General features: G+C 39.5%; 1 protein-coding gene across 2 annotated transcripts in view; it reads right to left on the bottom strand.

The window, feature by feature from the left end:
* Positions 1 to 21,838, bottom strand: part of LOC109475633 (ankyrin repeat and BTB/POZ domain-containing protein 2-like) — a 45,217-nt gene that overhangs the window by 9,835 nt on the left and 13,544 nt on the right. The gene's annotated exons all lie outside the window — the stretch shown is intronic.

Raw genomic sequence — 21,838 nt, 5'->3', positions numbered from 1 at the left:
GGCTCCAACATCAAAACATCAAAGCACAACCCGCTTAAAATTACAGGTTGTCCAGGGTAGGGGTGACTTCTAAAGACCACCTATTCCTGTGCGGAAGGCAAAAGGTGTTATTATAGTCCCATCACCTGAGGTGAGGTGACTCACAGAGAGGGACAGCACAGGTGGGAGCTCATCTTGTGTTCAACAGGTAAAGTTTTCCTGACATGTGCACAATGTCAGAAAAACTTCAGGGCTCGAAATACATTTTTCTGCGCAACTCATTACTCTGCACTGATGCAGGTAACATTGAAAATTTACCTACACCAGACAAATTTTACCTACACGGCTCAGAATTTAGGAAGTATGGATCATGCTAAAAGCTGTTCAAAAACCATTGCTGTTACATGTATTTCCTATACTCCATAGGTGGTCAGTGCAGTCAATGCAGCAAATAAAAATCCACCTACACCTTCCTGTATATATAAACCCAATACAAGGAGAAGTGCAGCTTAGGTGCAAGTAGACATCAGAAATACCCGCACAGCTTCAACTTCACCTGCAATAAGGTGTAGCATATTCATCCAGTATTTCAAGCCCTGTAGTTGCTTCAGCTGCACCATCTAAATGCTTACATTTACATGTACAACATTTCTTCGAAGTTCGAACCATTTACTGTATGATAGTAAAACGATACTTTAAGATTGGACAATTCTTCAAGCAATTAACAGTTCTTTATGGAAGTACAAAAACTCCTAAGACATCCCATTAGGCTACAAAAATTCCCCAATGGAAAGTAATGAAGAAAGACATTTCCGTAAAGTATGTAAGTGGCCAGTTTTCTGTTCAATTGAAGGGCAAACTTCTTAATTAGGAAAAGCCACCCAAGCAGATTGGTACTCAACATGCTTTTAGTAGCTAGTGTATCTATCTGGAACTGACTTGAGAGTTATCAAGTTTTCTTTTTTCAACACAATATTTCAGATATCTCTTATTTGAATCTATTTTTAAGTTGTCAAATGAGCCCGTCCTAATGAATCTTAATGTCTTTGATTCCACCTTAAATGCCTTCATTTTTTCCATCATCTTGTCAAGACTGGCACCAGTCGGTCTACAAAGGAAGCGGCACACCTTCTGTCTATTAAAGGAAGTCTCCAGGCCTCAGGCCATCGTGGTCTCCAGTTTCTTACCCTCACAGTTTGAAAAGTCAGGCAGAAATTGCTTCAAAAACAGGGTTAATCCTTTTCCATTTTCTTTAAACTTGCAGGAATTCCATGCATGTACCAGTCTGTGCTTGATTCTGCATATTTGTTGTCAATCATAATTGTTAACTCTTTGGAGTGTATTGTTCCCAGTTACATCTGCAATCAGTACAAATGTTTTGCTGTAAGGCACCTGTAGAGTCCCACAGGTTTATCTCAGGAACATGACAATAAGTACATGATTATCCATGACATAGTGGTGAACACATGTGATGACTGGTTTTGCACTGTAGTGTACATTGTATACTTTTTCTATGGTAGACATTTTCTACTATGTATATATTTATAAATGATTAACATTCCTTGGTATTGCTGACCAGCCACCACCAGAGACACTTAGTCTACTTCAAACCAATTCTGAATAAATCTTGTCACCTTCTGCGATGAATGGGACTCATTACTGTACCGAATTCTTGTTGTAAATCAATGGAATCACCTTTCTTTCTACCACATGATTGACAGAAAAACATGGAGCATAAAATCGTCCACACCCCTGAAGCTACGGATTTCTGTGTTTTGGTTTGGCATGGGTCTAAAGAAACTTGAAGAAAGGTGCTTGTGTATGAGAAAGCAAAATGACGAAATGCTTGGAGATCCCTATCAAGACTGTTTTACTGTTAAATTGTCAGTCTGAACACATTCGACAGAATTGTGAAAAGCTGCTTGTCGAAGATATTCAAGATATGTTTTCAGATGAAAAAACACACTTTGCCTGTAATGGGTTGCCAAAGCCAAAGCTACAATTCAATCTTATTGCCCTCATAATATACATATTATTGCAGTGCTTTACACAAAGAGAGAGGACATTTTTGGAAGCAAGTAAGGTGTTGAGGTAAACAATAGCCAATAGAGGGGGCAAAAATCAACATAATCTCAGGGGGACAAAGGAGCCTTTAGGGCAAGTATAAAGGAAAAGCCAGGTGAGAAATCTGTCTGGGCTCACCTGTGCCAGGTGTTAAGGTCTTAAGACTTAAAAGTCTGGAATGCATCAAACCATGATCATCAATGGGTGCAGGTATTGTTGCTTTAATGGACTTAATACTACTGACTTATTAGCAAATGGTATCAAAATAGCCCTTCAATCCCTCTACTATTTACAGGCTCAATCCTTTCACAGTGACCAGAAAGTTCCAAACAAATTTTGTTTACTATAATGAACCTCTGATTTTTCAAGTGTTTGGGTGTGCATGGGCCAAGGTACACCTCAGATTTTTGCTCTGTTGAACATTATATTTGAAAAGGATGATTATCAAAAACATTAGGGTAATTTGGCATTTTAAGTTTGACCCTGTATTGCTTAGTACCTGGAGACATAACAAACTACAACGGATATTTTAGCATGAAGGTCCTGAGTCTGTTCCTAGATCAAAGTGTTACAGAGTAAGCTCAAAAGCCACAGTGATAAGAATCTGTAATCCTCTAAGTCTCTTATTCTTAAGCGCATCTTAACACCTGAACCAACTGCTGTACACAGATTTTCAGCATATGGCAGTGCAGGCTTCACTAGTCACTTAAATCAGATTGAGAGTATTTGGTCCAATCTCATTTCAGTGACTTAGAGTGTACCCTAACCAAACCACCAGTACTGAAATGTGACTGTCAACAACTGATCAGTTACCAACAGTTTCAGTAACATTTCAGTAAAGCAGCTTATCTGTCACTACTGTAATGCAACTGATAGGTACTGATGCTTCCTAAGAATTATTCTGACTGATCTCTTACTGACAGTTACTTATCAGTACACAAGCATCTACAGAAAATCAAGATTGGAAGATCGGAAGTGACCAAGGCCAGCTGGCTAATGGAAATACTGTGTGTCCGGCTGCCATCACCCCCAGGTGAGATGACCTGATGTTATCTGGCTCACCTTTCTCACCTGTCTGCAGGTACAACAAGCTGACAACAGGTAACTCACTGTTCTGGCTGGTCTGATAAAATTCCTCACATATTGCGAGTCAAACGAAACCACAGATAATCAACTAGAAATGTCTGACATGTAATACTGTCAGCAAGATCATTTGTTATGAGATACCCTTTACTTCATTCCCACACTGATGTTTGGTAGAATGTATGGTTGGAAGGTTCCCCACATTTTGCAGGGGTTAGGGGCCACAGACGGGTCAAACAAGTCAGTGACCTAAGGTGGTATTACAGGGAACAGTGTTCCCAGAAGTGTGATTACATCTGAACCTTTGGTTATCTGAAGACAATTTACATCTCCTGTACTAGGAACTGGGGGAAAACAGCTTTAAAGACCTTCTAAGAACTCGTCATGTAATAAAAATAAGTTCTTGTCAAAACTTTATATCAAATCATGCACACCGTAAACTCAGCTAGGTTTGTTTGATAAGCAAAATTGAAATACTCAAGCCTCTTTCCATTTGCAATCTTTTCCGTTAAAGTCTACATCAGGTACTGTATAGGGGGAACTGCCAATGGCAATTACATAATGTTTTCAAGGTGCCATGAATAGACCCAGCTGTGGCTTGATGCCATTATGGCCAACATGGGTAGTCTTTTCACTTTTCTTTGCCACATCTGCCCTATGACTAATGGTGTCCTAATCATTTCTGACAAACAGCTATCAAAATCTTATCTTTTCTCTCCTAATTAACTCAGAGATGTCTTCATACCAGTTAGACAGCACTGTGCATTGATGACTTTGCACATCTGGACCTTATTATGCTTCAGAGTCTACAACTTCATCAAAATTCCATCCACAGGCAAGCAGGGTAATAGTAGATGGGCTGCATACAGCAGCAATTGGATACATCTGTTCTTGCAAATGCAGGTAATATAACACAACCTCCTATTAGAATCTACAAGTAGTGTACACATTGTTTTAAACCTATGACTTATTTAATCATTGACATATGTGAGAAAAACAAAACACTTCAACAAAGAAAAAAGGTTGAAGTAACAATGGCTCCTCTTGTATGAATACAGCCTTATGAATTATAATATCCCAGAAGTTCAGCAGCAAGTAAAATCTTTTAGTCCAAAATTCTCCAGTGAAAAGTAAGTGACCTGTAATGATCAACAAACTTTGTCAAGATCTGCAAGCAAACGTTCATCAATTCACTACTGCTTTGTAAATTATAATATCCCAGAAGTTCAGGGGCAGGTAAAATATTTTAGTCAAAGATTCTCCTGGGAAAAGTTAGTGACCTGTGTCGGTCAACAAACTGTGTAAAGATCTGCAAGCAAACTTTTCTCCACTCGCACTGATGCCTGATCCTGGAGGATTTTCTAAGAAACAGGTATCCTGTGTACACACGGAGGACAAATACTACAGACACAGGTGGGAGATCAGCTGGGATGCAGGTGAGATCATGGGTGTTTACACAACAAACAGGTGTGGACAAAACAAATGGGAGAAAATGAAGGGTCGGTATTTGGCAAAGTTAATTGGAAGAAGCGATGCAGGAGGATGTCTTTTTAACACTCTAACACTCTAAAAGTCCTTTATCACCTGGTTGTGTTAATTATAAGTTTTCTATTGAAATTCTATCATGATAATCTCATCACCACCTAACCTGGGAGCCATCGGATAACTATTTATCACGATTCCTATACTTGCTCCCTCAAAATATTTTCAGGGATCAAATATGGGAGCCCAGGTTAAAAAACTTAATGGCACCCAGGCTAACCACCACAAACTTACAAAGCTTCTACTTCATTGTCATTTAAAAAAATGTCCATTTTATCCAATCTTTTCAATAGTCATCAATCTCCATCTAACACAACTATCCACTGTGACAGGTAAGATATTTGAAGTGGAGACAGGTAAGATGAAAGACTACATGATGCCTTCCACCTGGTCAGGCGATGCACCTGGCCTGTAGGCAAGGTCACGGCAAGGTCACGGCCCTGGTCACTGCTCATTTACAGGAACAATATGGGCAAGACAACCTACATGTTGACTTACAAGTAATTACTACCCTGAAAAGAATTAATGACCTATCATCTTCTTAGATACGTGATACAAATGTAGACTTAAACAGTAACTGAGAAATCCCAATGTCTCCTGTGACAGTAACAACTTTCAAAGTTCCAGTGAGTACAAGTACAATATGACCTGCATTAGCCTGTTTTCTGTGAGCACTTAATAATACAAGTACATGTAGTCAGCCCATAAACCTCTATCACATCCTGCCATCAGATATGGTCATTTGTTACATGCCATAGGATTTAATAGCCATGTTGAGCAAGCCCTCTAATTTGATGAAGTATAAATCTAGCTATATGTATCTGACAGTGTACATCATAGAACTGGAACAAATGTCATTATGCCTAAGATTCAGTGGATTCCAAACCCTTCCTATGCTAAAAGGAATATCAGATCATGATTGTAAGATCCCCATTTGCACGTGTGACAAATACTTCTGGCTCCTCCCTGTCCCCCCACATAACCACAACAAAGGCCCGTCTGATGTCAGATCTGAGGCCTGAAGGGTAAATCTAAAGGTTACGTTTTAATCTGCTCTTACTTCTGCCAGGGATGAAAAGAAGCTCAATTATTGGTATTTGGTGACTGCTGAAGATGGCACCAAGATGTCTGGACAGGTGAGTCCAGCTAGGATCCACAGGTAAGGTATGTAACAACGTACAGGGGTCAACTGAAGGACAACTTAAAAGTCTATAACCTAATTTCCAAAATAAGAAATGAGAATGAGAAAAAAAATCCTAATCCATGAAGTAAAAAAATACTATAGTCTATAAGTATATTTTTCACTCACTAAATTTGTACCAACAAGGCTTCTGAATGCCAGTCATAAACCTTTGAACTTACATTGTATATATATAAGCATTGTGTTATTTTAGTCAATTTGGTAACAGGTGAGTTTATTTTCATTCAAGATTGCTGGTATACGTATGCTGCTCGGCCAGCTCCTTCAGGAGGGTGTGTTCTCCTTACATTCCTTCTTGCCACCAGGTGAGAAAGGCGGGACACGTACCTGGGTGCCTCCCTGTCCAAACTTCCTCTGTGGTAAGTGGATTGTCTGGAGAAGGACCACAAAATACCCGTGGAAAAGCCGCTTGAGTCCGCCAAATGCACGACTCTGGCAGGTTATTGTTTTCACTATCATGGTGGCAAAGTAGCTCTGAAGGGTTCTCAGATAACTCAATTAAGCATGAGACCATCTTCAGCCTTGGAAACTCCACATTGCGTATCACACTGCACTGGAAGGTTATACATGTACAACTGGACCACAGGGTAGTAATTAATGACATTTCCTTTTTCCACCAAGCCTTTGGAGTTTGGGAATCAACAGTTAGTTACTGATATATATATGCCATGTTCCATCATAGACTCTGTGCAGGTGGTGTTACTTCACATGCCTTTTGTTAAGACCTGATTTGCAGGGAAGATTTACACATTATTTACAACTGAATCAACCAAATACAACAAACTCTTTATGCTGAACATCCAAGCAAATATGGATTCAACATATTAGATGACTATATTTAGTATACTTTCAACTCTTTCTCTAACCTTCACCCAATGATGGGATTCTGTATTGCTCAAACATTCAAACAGGTTGGTGTTAAAACACCCTTATGTTTGTTGAGGGAAGATTGGATTCACATAACAAAGACCCTTTGTTCTTGTAGAGAACGGAAAGTCCTTAGCCCAACAGAAAAGGCATTAGTTCAAGAACAACACTTCAGCACCTTCTGCCCATGGCAGAACATGTCCGGTCTTCTAAGACTTTCCCACAAGTTAAGTAATCCAAAGAGGAAGTGCAAGGTTCTACAAGAAGTACAATACCTCAACACCTCTTACAGTGTCACCAGATCACTTGGGAATGTCTTAAGGGGACAGAGGTTTCACAGACACTTCAGCACCCTTCATGCAAGGCAGAAAAGTAGCTTGCCCCCCACCTATTTCAGTCTGGCATTTCACACCAAGTCTGACCATATGTGGTGACAGGTACATGTACAATGGACAGTTTTGAGAAGTTCAGATGCCCTGTCCATAGACAAACTCTTAAGTGTAAAAACTTGTGTAAAAATGAATTTGCAAGATGGGGCACACTTGTAAAACTTATTTATCGGAGTAGATTAAATGACACAATGACCAGTTAAAATCTAGCCTTGATAGTTGCTAACATTCTGGATTTTTTTTCTAGCCCTTACCTGCACCCCACGTGCACCCCCCAACTAAACTAACTTACAGGTGACCCTAATTAACATTTATCCACCTCAACATTCAGCTGCAGTTCCCATGTCGAGTCATAAGTTCCTTGGAATGTGTCCCTGTGCAGAGTGACCATCAGCAGAACGAGACAACACAAAGACCTTCTGGCCAGAGTACCAAGATGCCTGGACCAAACCAATGTCCAGTGCTCCAGTCCCGTCACTTGCACCACAGTTCTTATAACTTTTGGCTCTAATGACTTTTGACACTAACATAGTCATTGACAATACAGTGACCATGCATCAATACTGAAATCATACTCCAAAACATATTTATTTATTTATTCACTCTCACTCACCCACTCTAAAGAAAATAGGATAGGTGTCAAAATGTATGCTAAAACTGAAATATTGAGAAGCCTCCATTGTTGATGACATGAAATGATTCAATGAAGCTGCAAAACTCAAGTTCTGCACCAAAAAAACAAAACAAATTGAAGAGCAAGCAGGAAAAATGCCACGCAGTCATTAATCTGTTTTCACATTTGTTTGTTTTTTAAAATGTCTGAATTTAAATGTTTGATAACCAAAGGCTTTCAATCAGGTCCCCAGAATCCAAAATGGTTAGCTCCACCAATTTACTAAGATCACTGACCAAGCCTTCAGCATTAAAACATGTTTGCTCTGTCGAAGGTGTCGCTTACATCCGGAACGTTCTCTACAGCATTTTAACACCTTTTTCTTCACACCCAGAGCAAGGCACATCGCTTCCCCTAAGAGAGACGTGTCTGTCCGTGGCGTGTTTGCGTGGTAACGGCGGTTCCTCACGCCCAATTGGCCAAAAAGGGGCGCTGCGGAGTATGACGTGTTTACATGGCTCGGCCGGAACGCATACCTGGAGCTTCCTATATATGCTGTATCTCATTTCATTACATGACAGCATTCACTTTATTATGTGGGAAAACATGGGTAGTGAAAAGATAGGGAGTAAGTTCTGAGATTTGTGGAAATCTAGCTTGTAGCATTTTGATTGGTGAGAGTGGGCAAAACTTCCAAACATCCCAAAGATTAAAAGGTCCTAGCCAGATAGACTGCAGAACATGAATTGGCACCATGTGGAGCTCCTAATCTTACATAATCCCTTCCCTTCCCCCATCAATTTTCAACACCCCACTAATGTTTCTAGGGGCTAGCTTCTTAGCTCTCCAGACAATACATTCTATATTAGTTCTTCATTATTGACTTCTTTCAACCTATAGATGTTGAATATTCTCTCAAAACAATTAAAATCCAATGACAGCAGTACTTATTCATAACACAAATCCTGAGATGATCGCACATCTTATGGCTAAATCAGCTGGAACATCTTCCTGACAAGGTTTGTGTGCCCAAGACTTGGGGGTAACCTGCGGGACGGGGGAACTTATCCTCAGGTATTTACTGCTTGGCTTGTAGCCTACATAGCGATGAACATTCTGACCCAGTTGGGCTACATTTCACTGCATCATTCTTTAAATATCCACATACATGTAGTACTGTAGTTTGTAAACTTTTGACATTTTTTTTTCTGGAACATATTGTTCTAAATGGTTGAGCTGTGGGTTTGTGGTGTTATTTGTCCATAGAGAGTAGGTTTATAACACATGGGTGGTGAGAAGATTGACAGGCAGAATGGCAGGAAAGCATGAAAGACCCTCCAGCCCTGCAGTTTCTGTCCTAGTCCAGAATAAAGTATGACTTACGGTCACTTCTATTATTCCAATGACTTGATGAAAAACTCAAATGCTTCCTGGAAGCCTGAAACCTCTGATTGTTCAAAGCTGCCTACTTCTTCCATCCCCAATAACAAATTGATGAGTTTGTGGCTAGAAAGGTGGAGGGGAGGAATGTGCTATTCTGACCCCCAGCAGGGGAGAGCAGGTCTAGGAAGACACACTTTATATAAAAAGCTAGGACAGACATGATGGCATTTCTCACAGGTGATCCTAATAAACTTTAAAATCATTCAGTTTTCTCTTCAACGATTGTTGTCTTTTTTTGTGATCTTTCTCTAGATAAATAACCTTAATCATGTCACTAAAAGTCATAAAACTGTCATGATGCACCTTAATTTCATCAACTGTCATTCTCTGTAACTCACTGTGCCTGTCTTCTCATGTTGGCAAACTCTCAACACCACTGATTTACTTCTTTCTCCTGTTGCCATCATGTCTGCCACCAACTAACTAGATTCTATCCATCATTGCAATGTGCCAAAAAAACATGTTCTAACCCTCACCCTTGCAAGGCCAACTCTCCCAAAACGGAAGGCACGCAGACCAAGCCCACGGCCTTGCAGAAGATTTGTTGGTTTCTGCCATCTCTAACTGATTACCCCATGGCTGCATCTGACCTTTCAGGAACAGGCCCACATGGGTCTGGATAAGATCTGAAATGTAGGGCTTGTGCATTGCTGCCATTGGAACTTGTGAAACCAAGGACATTCAAGTGTATATCATTACAATCAAGGACATAACTATAATGCCAATGGCAGGAAATAAACCTACTAGCTAATGGCCAACCATAAATTTCAAACTACCTAAAACAAGATCTAGAGATGTACATGCAATAAGGACTTGTTTGTTGAAAATACCAAGTGGCACACCATTTATATACCTTAGGCACTATATTTTGTATCTACAGGCTACAATTTACAAACAACACCAGTTTTCAAAACTTGTAAAGAAAGCAAACAACCGCTTGGCTAAACAAAAGCCCTGTTTTTGGTTCCATTGTAGATGCTTGTAGTCATGGTCTCCTGTTTGGTCACTGTTTACCTGTAAACAATACCAGGTACACAGGGGTATCACCTATGATCCATCACATCTAACGTTCCGCAGGACATCTGTCCTGTCCATCCCTGCAAGTGAATACAATCTGTGGTAGAATCTCACTTCCTTCCTGTTGTGCCACCTGACTGGTAACCAAACACCTGTTCTTACAGCTGCACAGGACTCTACCCAGCACCCGTTCTTCCGTCAATTGCAGGAAATTTGCAGCATGTAACTAAAATGTTACTGGTAACATTAAGTTTGTTCCTCCGAACTTTAACAACATGTAATGTTTTTCAGCCACTCTTAATACTTGTTTACTCAGTAAATGATACTAAGGGCTTGTAGGGGCCACTTACTGCATGCTATGGGCAAACAATGGTGAGATGTCTGAGGAAAGTGATATTAATAGAATCAATGTGTACAATATTTTGTAAATTGGGGTGGGCAGCTGTAACTTTGTATTCAAATTTGTGCACAAGTACAGGTACAAGTATTATAATTCATTGAGTATGTTGATGCCTGTACATATTATGCAGCACAAACTTATAACAACAACAAAATGCATACCTGTACTTTTTTGTAAATATACAGTGGGTACAGATATGTAGGTAACTGAAACTTTTTGGGTGAATACAGCTGTATTATGAGTGCTTATTCACAGCACAGGTATATTTCAGGGTTTTCCTCACAGATGTAACAGGCAAACAGGTCTGACAAGAGACAGGAGAATAAATGATGATTGCTATAGTTTGAAGACTTCCACTTTCTTTCAAGAAGCCTTAATCTTATCTTGATAAACATTCCTTAGAGGCGTGTACAGGAAGATGGCCCCATGCCAGAGATTGTATATGTCAGTGATAAGACGTGTCATGGACAAGTTGGTCTACAATCAACATTGAAACTTTTTCATGCAGACTAGTACAGATTACAGGTTACCAACAGGAAACTGAAATGAACAGGTAGTCAAATTGATAGGCTTGCTACAATGGAACCAACCATTTATATATAGCATCATATTTAAAGATCTTTGTTTCTTTGGGACCTTGGTTTATGCTACCAGAATTTGTATTTGCTCTGGGAGAGGGAACATGCAAATTGCTTCCATGGAGAACAAAAATTTTGTCACTAATTGGAAGCAAGCAGGTTAAAAGTCAAGATGCCTCTTGATTTTTAACCTCTTTATTTGAAGTATCAATAGGTGTGAACAGAGAAAGGGCCCCTTATCACTGTTATCAGTCAATTTCAAACTTCAAAAGCAGCGATCTGTCATGGAGAACACAATTGACCCCACCCCTGAACCCTTCCACAAACCTGCCTACGCCACTTATGGCATTATGAAATATCCACATTGTTCACTAAGTAATGATAGATGGTGTCAACAAGGGGGATAGTGTTAGCTTGGTCCTGCTTGGGTGTCAAGGACAACAGACATGTATCTACCTTTGGGTCAGGTTACTATCTTATCAGGGTTTTTATCTGTCTATTGAGTTTCAATGAGCCACAAAATCTAATCTGCACACTGTGATGTCATAGGGGAGAGAGAAGGACTGTGGGAAGACTGGTCTTATTGTTACAGTGCTGCTTGGCATTTGTATCAGCATAATTACAGTAGATTCCAACCTAAGAAGCAGATACATGTAGATGACTCACAGAGCCTTTCCTGGAGTTAAAAGTCAATATTTGTTTGTGTAGAACTCAGGCCCATCAATTCTCCGTTCACCTGTACTTACATGTTGTATTTAATTTAATTTGAGAAAAGAGGAAATTTGCTGACTCCACTGAGTTTTTTTTTTTTAATGACCAGTTAATATGTGACAATAAGCTTTGTTACTCAAAAGCGGGTTTTATGTTACTTTATCCCCCAGCAGGGTTCTCAGGTGTCCAAGGTTCCTACCTCCATCATTAGAGCCGACCTTCATGGTATTTGGAAGGTTGCCACACCCACCTCTCAAACAGCCCCTATTTAACATTCACGTTTTTGATTGATTACAGGCCTACTAAAGCAAAATTTGACACCATAATGACATTTTAAAAGTTACTTCCCAACCAACATACATGTACATCTTTCTTCACAGCTACAGTATACACAGTGAAGTTCCTCTTTGATGTGCATCTTCCTACAATGTAATTATAGATAGAGTTTCTAATATAAAAGGTGTAAAAACCAAAGAGCCCCTCCATTTTCTAATCATAAAACATGTCAAACAATTTTCAAGGGAAATACTGGCATGAATTTCAACTACCCACATGACAAGGTTTTTCTTTCGTCAGAAACAACTTGTTTCTGTTTGATAGAAGTAGTTACGACATCACAACCACTTAACATTTCTTAAAGAATAAACAATTAATCTTTGGCTAAATGTTTTCCTTGTTGAGGTTTCTTACAAAGAAGTTAATGACCTCAGAACACACAAGGTTGTGCCCTTCATGGTACAGCTCCATCTAATGGCTGCTGTCCTCAGGCAGCTCAGCCCTCCCCACTTGAGTTAAACCAGCTATGGTGATTCCTGGGCACACAAGGGTGAAGGTGGTCACCCGTCATCTCCCAAGACATCTCCATTGCTTCTTAATTACCCATGAAGGAGCGATGAAAGGACAGGATTTGCACACCTGAGAACACAACCAGTTAACGGACACAAGCATACCTGTCGGCTGGCTTTGTGAGTTGGGTATGACATTTTGGGCCCAGGTCTTCAAAAGACAACAAAAACAACATGTAAATGTTTATTCTAGAAGACTTAGATGGCCTGTTACAGTTCATCCAGAAATGACCTCTTTACTATGAGAAAACAACTGGTATAACAAAGTGAAGAAAAGTATACTTGTTGGTAGATTTTCTTAAGGTCATTGACCTCTTATTGAGACCTAAGAAAGGTGATATTCTTTTTGTTTCTTGGAAGGTATTTGAAAAAACTGTATCTACAATGTACATGTATAAGCTGTGGTTCAAGGGTTCAAAAGACATCACAAATTTGTATCTGGAAATGTCAAGTACATGAAGATGAAGATATGTCTATACAAGGACATCATATTGTGTCTTTGGTCTATATCACTTTTCCTTTTAGCTGTTTTGTTATCATCTGTGATGCCTACAAAGAGACTTTTTAAATACTTAAACTTTTGTTCATATCATCAAACATCCAGGCAGCTTCAGATCTTATTTTTCCTCCGACCACACAATGCATGCTTTGTAACACTGATGGATAGTCTCAAGACTGGATTCTCGTTACCACGGCAACCATCCAAGACTGAAGATCAGGTACAGCCAGAAAATCTCAGCTGTATCCACTCTGGTCTGCCAGGTTTCACCAAGTGTAATCCCAATGTCATCTGGGCTGATCTTGAGGGTGGGAAAGTTACGTTTGGGACAGGCGAGGGCACTGTGGCCACATTCTTTTGCTGCCCTTTTCCGCTGCTCTCTGTCCTTCCTAAACAAGATTCAGATTTACGACTTACGGAATTAGATACACCTGTTTTCTTTCATTTCTCCCAGAAATTTCAGACATCAGATAGTACAGTAGATAGTACTAAACTGTCGTTGTACAATTCACTTGAACTGTTCTAACAAATGAGGAGGCTTTTGTTAAAATACCTGTCTGAAGACTAGCTAAAATTATTTCTGTTTACATGATAAAAATTTAATTTATAAACCACGGAAAACGAGGGGGAATCTGCACCTAAAGGCATGTATTGTTTTGATCCCCAGTCACATATGGCAAAGCTTAGTGCATTATCCTCAAGGCCTTGGTGCGAGACAGTTTATTTTTCATTGTATCAGTTTAGAAAGGTTGTGGCTTAAGTCACCAAATAGCAGGGTACATTGCTACATTCTTGGAAAGGCAGAGGATTGTATGTCAAAACTACCCTGTGAAATAACAGCTGTCAAGACAAAAAAAATTGGAGTAAAAAATCTTGAATGGTTCACTGCAGACACAGTGAATTCAGAAAAACATGAAACTGAGAAATGTTATGAGATATCAACATTGCTTTACCCATGATTTTATGCTATTATCTTTAGAACAAATTAGATTGTATGAATCTATGATCCCAGTCTATTCCTCCTGATTCCAGAGGCTAACATGAAATGCTATGTTCCATGATTCAGAACACAAAAATCATATATTTCAAATGACCATGGTGAATAGTATAGGATAGCAGTATAGGATAGAACAAAATTTAATGTACTATGATTTCCATACCCCTGCATGGTAACACCAAGTTTGTGTTGTAACCTAGACTGAAAAGCCTGTGGCTTAGACGGTAAGCCCGGCAGTGTTGGTGTTGGTGGGAGAAGATTTGGTATCGTGACAGTCTGCAGTTTGGGGCAGAGACTGGCACAAAAGAACTCAGAGAGAAAGCAGAGAATGAAGGTCGGAAATGACCGAAAAAAGTAGATCAGACAAATACAAAGGACTACATGCGTGAAAATATGTATATACATTTCAAAGGCATTGCTGTTATAAGAAGGGTATGATTCTAAAAATTTGTCAAAATCAATTTGTCTGATTCTTTCTTAAGAGCTACAGGACAAGAAAGGGAGGATTACAGAAACAAAATCACACACATGATTAGCAACCAGGCTGGAGCTCTGCTTGTATGAAAGGATTTTTGTTTGGAGAAGAGGTAACCAATTCATCATGGAGCTCAAATTCAATCCCCCCCATCTAACCCCTCTCCTGGGTTTAATAAGATTACCTGCATGTTGCTGTCACCTGCTCAACATGCCTTTTTCTTTCAACTACTGGACACTGCAGGCTATTCCATTTCAAACCTCAGAGGGGGCAGTCTGTGACATTTTTAACCCCCTTCCTTCTGATTACTGTAATTCTTGACTTTTTCACTCCATGAATTTATTACTGTTATCAAATCATTTGTCTTTCATCTCCCTCCCCATCTTCTGCCACCATGAAGATTAAGTTCCATGAAGTTAAAATAAATTAACGTTACAGTACCATCTCTTTGAGTTGAATTTCGACAAATGCTTTAGATGAAAAGGAACTATTTGTAGTAGTACGTATATCCCAGATGTACAGTGAATTTAGCTGTGGATGACACCATCGCAAATATATCCTGTTAGCATTGCAGCCAGTATTTTCAAGACTTTATTCTTAATCCACCACTTAATATAATGAGACACCCTGACCATGAATTCATGCATCTTTAATACAAGTAATGGAAAACCAGCATAAGTATTCCAGGCAGGGTCGTGACTTGAAATGAAAGAAATCAGGGAGGGCACCACTAATGGACCACATATCATGCCATGGTGACAACGATGTGATGACATGGTTTATTCATTTCTCGCTAAGTGGAAATGAAACAGCAGTGATTGTCACCTTCCCAGTCAACCTGAACCCCTCCTGAATAAACACATGCATGGGTCTATTGACTGCAGGGAGAATCAGAGTAAAGAGGCACAGCAGGAGCTTTGCCACTATTGATTAATAAGTATATGACAATCACCAAACAATAAAGACAGTTTACATCTCTCCTTCCTGCCATATTTGGAATGAATAAACCACAACTTCAGAGAAGGAACTGGAAAAACTGTGAATAAAGCATAACTTTAGAAACTGTAAGAGTGTAAGAGAGAGAAAACTGTAAAAACTCTGCATAATTCATAACTTCAGAAACTGTAAGAGGAAGAAAAGTACTGTATAAAAATTGTGAATAAAGCAAAACTTCAGAACCGTTAGAGAAAGAAAACTGTAAAAAAGTAAGTGTCCACATCCAACAGATTGTTGCTTGCAATTTGTAAAATTGCTTGTCTGTAAAATCATGGAGGTAGAAAAAAAGAGACATTCTATGTAATGATGTCCTTGGTAAAATGCATGCTATCTGGGTTATGTTTACCAAGGTTCATCTAGTACAAGTACCGATAAGTTAGGAGTATAGTAAGTCACAGTCTAACTGGGATGCCATCAAGCTTGTCACTTTCATTTCCCTGAAATCACATTCCAGGGAGGATCAGTAGTTATGGAAACAGAACGGGACTCTCCCAAAAGGCTGGATAATTTTCCTGGCAGGTGGCTAACTCTAAATGAAGTGAAATTTGTGAAACAGTAGAGGTGGTCGCTGGGCAGCAGATGGGTAGCAGGGTTCCTTTGTCCACATCAAATGGGTCACAGACAATTAATAGTTGCCCGTTAGGATTAATGAATGGATGTGCATTTTGATGTAGATTGATGCACGCGAGGGCACAGCCTTTGAAACGCCGACATTACCGGCATGATTCAAAGTCTCCCAACTTCTAATGATTTCTCTTGAAAGCAAGTATCAAAGAATTATTTCAAAGTTGGGATCTAACATTCATAAATAGTTGATACATTGACCTGATGTAGTATATCTTTATGGAAATTTTCTAGTTTTAGGCAATACACATACTATCAGTTCATCAATCACGACCAATTTTTGTTAAAAATCATACATGGATTGTGATAAGACAATCTGCTGTAGAATTTCAGACAAGGAAAAGGGATAGGGGAAGAGTGCCCAATGAAGTTTTATTTCACTAATTCTTGTAAAGGCACCGTATAATCTGTGACCTTCATTACGTTTCTGAAGAGCTCTAACAATATTCCAACATGTGCTCCATTGTTCCAACACTCTTTCAACACAATGACCTGTGACCATGTTCCGACATGGCAGCATGGGTGCTTTGAAATATTACAAATAGGGGCATGTGCAGGGGCAACATGGCATCCCCCACCTTCCCCAGGGTACCATTAACTCCCACCATTTTCTCATTAATGTGCACTTCATAATCGATTTCCATTGGGCCAGAATTGGACCCCAACAATTCTTTGGTCACGGCTGAAGGATTCTGGGAAGGAGTGACAACACCACCTGTTTGGTGTTTATACAGCCACATAGGGGGGCAGGAGGGCTGCAGAGTCTGGTACTCCCTGTACATTTTGGAAGGATTCTGATTAAAAATGAGATAACCAAGGAGGTTAAAAATATTAAACCTCCTTGAGACACCAATATATTTTCAAAAAGCAAAAAAAAGGATTGTCCCTATTATGACATGTAAAGTATGAAAAAGAATAGAATAAGACGTTATGTAAATATTTTCTTTCATTCCAAGTTATCATATCATATACCCCTGTATATTATGCATAATCTGTTTAAAGATGAGTTTTTTACCTCATTAGATAGCTACATGTGTGAATCTTTGGATATCATAATGCAACTGGCTATGTTGGACTAAAAAAGAAGTTTCATCATTACAGTGCATCATTATGATCTCAATCTAAAAACTGTTGAATTTCAAACTGACAAGCATCAAGGACAGTTTTTAAGTTAACAGCGAAATTCCCAGAGGCCCCTGTTAGACAGAAACTGTTGGAGAGCAGTTTCTGGACCACTGATGCTGAAGATTTGCCCCCTGCTAATTGGACCAAGGGGGCCTAATTTTCTGCTGTGGAAAAGGTCTGGATAATATTTCAAATCAAAACTAGCTTTGGCTGAACTAATTGCTTTTCCTTGGTTTGGAGAAATCGGGTCAGAGCCTGAACACCAGCATGAAACATAACACAAGAGAGTCTCATCCTTGTTATGCCCTTGGTACAAGAAGCTTTCTTTCCAAATGATTGAATTCATAGGGTATGTTGATAAAAGGGCCCACATATTGTTTTCCCCTTGCTACTATTTAATGATAGCATTCATACGGTACATTGACGAAATGGGGCCCACATGTTGCTTTTTCCCCTTGAATTATATATAAGTGCAGTGTGATTTACAGTATTACTAGAATTAGTAGCCAGCCTGAACAGGTGTTGAAAGATAGAGCATGTCTAGACCAAAAGGCAAGCCAGGGATCCTTCCTCTGGCCCATCTGGCCAAAAGAGAATTGCAGTTTATTTCTCCAGGGGGTAATGGGGGCATCTGTGGGAAGACTTTTGAAGTCCTGATTTTGAAGCCATGCCGCAGCTGGAGTGATAGTCAGTGTATATTAGGCCAGAGGAGAATAATTCCCTCTGTAATGTTACTTTTTGATCTACATAAACTTACCATAGATCAATTCAAAAATTGAGCTTCCATTTTACTTTTAGTATCAAAGTGTGTTTGTAGGTTCAATATACAGGAAGCTACAGTTTGCAAGAGGTCCTCTTAGATTGGTTTGATTCCAATTTTAGAATTTCTTGTGGATAATTTAGCCAACTTAAGCCATGGGAAAACATGCAAATCCGATCATCAAAAAGGACTGACACCTGATTATCATATTTTCAGTACAATGACAAGAGAAGAAACCATTAATCGCCTTTCACTTCTTATCTGTCAAATCATCTACAGATATCAACATTAAATTTGATATGCGGAAGCCAATTCTTATCTTCTTCCCTTTTATCTGTCCAGGATTATTGGCTTACATGTCCTGAAGGGCCTGCAGATATTTTTATAGGGATCTTAGAATGATCAAAGGTTGCGGGTAGATATTCTACATCCTTAGTCCTAAGTGTACAATGGAGTTTGCTGCAGGGCTGGTGGTTGGTTATAATTGGCGGGTCCCTCTCACAGTTCAACTGCCCACATCAAACAGATTGGAACCTGCAGTCACCATTGAGGTGTGGATGTGTTGTCTAATCCCGCCCGCCTAACAGGCGCTAGTGATCCTCCCCCCTCAGGGAAGGCACATTAATTACAGGTGAATTATCAGGAGGGTTGTTCTGGGTCAGAAGTGACGTGCTGTAGGTGTGGAGGTGTTTAGTGTGTAGCCTTGGCTGCCTGTATAATAATAACTTCATCGCAGAACAATTGTACACGATACAAAGTATTGCATTGCAATTCCTGATTTTTTTCACAGTACTTTTATGTTCGGGTTTAATATTTGAAACATTTGGGACAACAGTGCCTTCTCAAGCTCTATAAGGAATAACTTCCGTGGCAAGTACATGTAACCTTGCAGCACGTCCCACACGTTAACCAGTGCGGAGGCAACCCTAAAATTACTCCTCATCATTGCATGAATGACTGTCATTCCCCGGCAATAATAACATAGTAATTAAATTCCACCCTTCTGTATGTATCAAGCAGCGACCAGTCAGAGCAAGCTGCTTAAGAAAGCAGAATCAAAACATCTTTGTAGTCTGGATTCAACTAGCTGGTAAATGAATAGTTGAAACTGCCTAAATCTAGAACTTGTGTACATAAGTAAGAATGATTGTCACATTTTTTAGCAGCATAGTCAAAAATCACAGTTTGTAAATGTTTACAATTATTACATTGACTCCCTCTCCATTACTTTTACTTATAAATCTTCAAAGGAAATAATATGTGTCTGACATGTGTACAGTTTTTGAGGAATTATTTTTGAACATGTATTAGCGAAATTTGCCATCATGGTAATTTCATACAATATCTGGCTTACCGGTATCAGTTATCAGATTATTATTGAACATCAAAGATCTCGATTCGGGATCAGACAGGGCGTGCCAAATATTTCTTCTGTTACTCTAAAGTTCCACGTTGAAATATTAGAGCTCCCCAAAATCTCTGCTCTTTCTGAAAATTCAAAAGAATCATCGAACACAGAGGATGATTCATGAGTCAGCAATGCCTTTGGGCTAAGCATGCTGATTACGTTACATATAATGAATACGCAGCCAGGAATTAAGTAAATCGTTGCCGGGTCTTTGTTCAACGACAATGCAAAACATTTCAACCCGAGGTCTAGAGGGGAGGCCTGTTTGGATAGGGTATGAAAGGGAGGGTTTAGGTCAGGCTTGCTTCATTTTGTTCCCTCAAACTAAAAGCAGGACCTCCCGTCCGTCCTCTAGACGCGGTTAAACCAACTTTGTACGTGTGGGGTAACCGCTAGTATAACACTGTGAATTTTCTTTCAGCATTTCAACTTTTCTTTTTTAAAACCTCGGGATTCCTCTTCTAGTAATACCAGTTGAAACAATGCAAGTTCTTGCCCAGGGGCTAATAAGCAGATACATGTAACATGAAAATAAAATAAAAGGATGGACAACAGATCCTGAATATAGCATCTTAGTCTTCAAGTTCTAACTTAGTTACGTTTAACTTCTTTTTCCGAGGCAGTGGAAGACAAATGATCCCACTTTTCTGTAATGTGTGGGTTTACCAATTGAAGATCAAACGATGGGTTGGAAATGGTCTACAGTGCTCATAAATTATTCTGTCTAGACATCCAAACCCAAACCTGGAGATATCAAAGGAGAGAAAAGTGAAAAGGACTTAAAGTTTATTTTCCACTGAAAGTATCTATCCACAGAAGTCCGCTAAGGAATGCCTGCTCCATTCATTGGTTTTGGTGGACCTAATTTATGTATTTGGTTTTCAACACTGGCAGCACACAGTCTGTTTGCTCAAGTCTGCATCGGGACAAAAGAGCTAAACCATCAAAGCCATAACTTTGAATACTTGATGTGATGCGCTAAAGGCCATTTTTGAGGTAATCTCCGGAAAGGTTTACCTTTAGACTTCACTAGTACTGAATGAGGATCGGGTATTTACCCAACAATTTTGTAATTGTTCCTTATAATACCTTCAATTGGTAGAGTACTAGTAGTAATTCCTTTAAAAACGTAGCACAGTATGTGCAGTGTCAGTTGAAACAAGATAAAACTACTGACATTGTACTCCTTTTTAAAATACTACTATCATGTCCCTAAGTACAGAGGTGTAGTGGTTTTATGTCCGTACATTACCTGTATAGCCTGGTAACTACAAGAAAAGACAAGAAAAGTCTTCTTATGTTGCAGATGTGCAATGATAGCCTTTAACTGCTTAACAGTTCAAAGTTAGGGTTAGAGGTTCTCTGACCTTGCTCTCCTAGCTTCAATAGTGTGTAAAGGGAAGGAAAGAATCGGAAAGACGATATTACTAAACAGCTGGACACAAACAACTCAACTAATTACCTCGTTGTATGAGCAATAGCTTTCAATTTATCAGTGGACAAAAACAAATAACTGGCAAGAATAAAAGTCGGCATCTTCTGATGATCAAAAACGTCAAAGACCAGCACAGTACATTTACAAATAAGTAACATATAGGTATGAACTTATAAAACGAAAAATTTTGAGAATTTCTCAGTTGTACATGAACAGTTCAGTACAATAAAGCCCAGAAATGTTTACACTGGTCATGTATTTTGATAGGCCTGAGCTATACCAAAGGCTGCGACACTCAACTACCCTTGCCTTTCAATTCTTCAGCTTTCTTAATTGTATCAAGCCCCTGTGCCTCTGTGTGGGAAGAAAAGCACCGCTTACCCCCATGGCCATTGTTCCCCAAGAAGTAATGAAATGTTTAGAAGCTTGTATTTTGATAGCGGACACGGGGGAGGGACAAAAAGAGCGGGCAACAAGGAGGCCACTTCTCTAATCTTAGCCCCGGATTCAATAGAACACCTGTCCTGGGATTGGTAAAAGTCACACCGGTTCTCGTGAATAACGTTTAGAAGGTCCCGCAAAGGGTGCCGGCGCTATTGAGAGCTACTGAGACATGATACTGCCTCAATTCTTGTCAAAACCATTCAACATCCTATCTACTGAGACATTCAGTCGAGGAAATCCTTTTAGCAAACTGGACACAGACAGTCTACGTAGCTTCCCTAAACGTGAAAGGCGAGGATAACTGTACAAATATCGAAGGATGTGTCGTTAAAATGGGGTCAAG

The sequence above is a fragment of the Branchiostoma belcheri genome, unplaced genomic scaffold (genome assembly GCF_001625305.1).
Source record: "Branchiostoma belcheri isolate BF01 breed outbred unplaced genomic scaffold, Haploidv18h27 scaffold34, whole genome shotgun sequence".
Taxonomy (NCBI): Eukaryota; Metazoa; Chordata; class Leptocardii; order Amphioxiformes; family Branchiostomatidae; genus Branchiostoma; species Branchiostoma belcheri.
This window is presented reverse-complemented; position numbering and strand designations above follow the sequence as displayed.